Source organism: Chiloscyllium plagiosum, unplaced genomic scaffold, assembly GCF_037043375.1.
Source record: "Chiloscyllium plagiosum isolate Xiang-an unplaced genomic scaffold, Cpla_swu_hap1 HiC_scaffold_27, whole genome shotgun sequence".
Taxonomy (NCBI): domain Eukaryota; kingdom Metazoa; phylum Chordata; class Chondrichthyes; order Orectolobiformes; family Hemiscylliidae; genus Chiloscyllium; species Chiloscyllium plagiosum.
Window position 1 is genome coordinate 51,916,326 of NW_028270165.1, and position 900 is coordinate 51,917,225.

Sequence of the window (900 nt, forward strand, 5' to 3'; positions counted from 1 at the left end):
CACTACTTGCCTTTAAACAACCGCTAAACCTCAAACAGATCATTGTTCGTAGCAAACTGCCCGGCTCTCAGGACAACTCCATGCAACCCTGTCACGGTGGACGCTGCAAGACGTGTCAGATTGTGGACATAGATACCACTATTATGCGTTGGAACACCTCCCACCTTGTGCATGGCAGGTACTCATGTGACTCAGCCAACGTTGTCTATCTTATACGTTGCAGGCAAGGATGCCTGGAGGCATGGTACATTGGGGAAACCGAGCAAAGGCTACGACAACGGATGAATGGGCACCGCACAACGATCAACAGACAGGAGGGTTCCCTCCCAGTTGGGGAACACTTCAGTGGTCCAGGACATTCAGCCTCGGACCTTCGGGTGACCATCCTCCAAGGTGGACTTCGGGACAGGCAGCAGAGGAAAGTGGCCGAGCAGAGGCTGATAGCTAAGTTCGGTACCCATAGGGAGGGCCTCAACCGGGACCTTGGGTTCATGTCACATTACAGGTGATCACCATTGCACTACACACACACACATATATTCCTACACAAACACACACGGGCACAGGTACACACAGACGTGCACACAGGCGTCCACACACACCCTTATAGACACACACACTCACACATGCACCCCCTCACAGACTTAAGACACTCTGCACTCACTACACGCACACACACACTCATACATACACACACATTCTCACACTCTCAACTCCCAACCCAGACAGACACACATACACAGACAGACAAAGACCCACATGCACACATCGATTTTGTGTGGTGAATTTGTACTTGCAGAGTTACATTGTACTTTGCTCAAAAACTGCATACATTCATGTAGAACTGTATGAATTTATGTAAAACTCTGTTATATCACTTTTTAGATTAGAATCAATCTA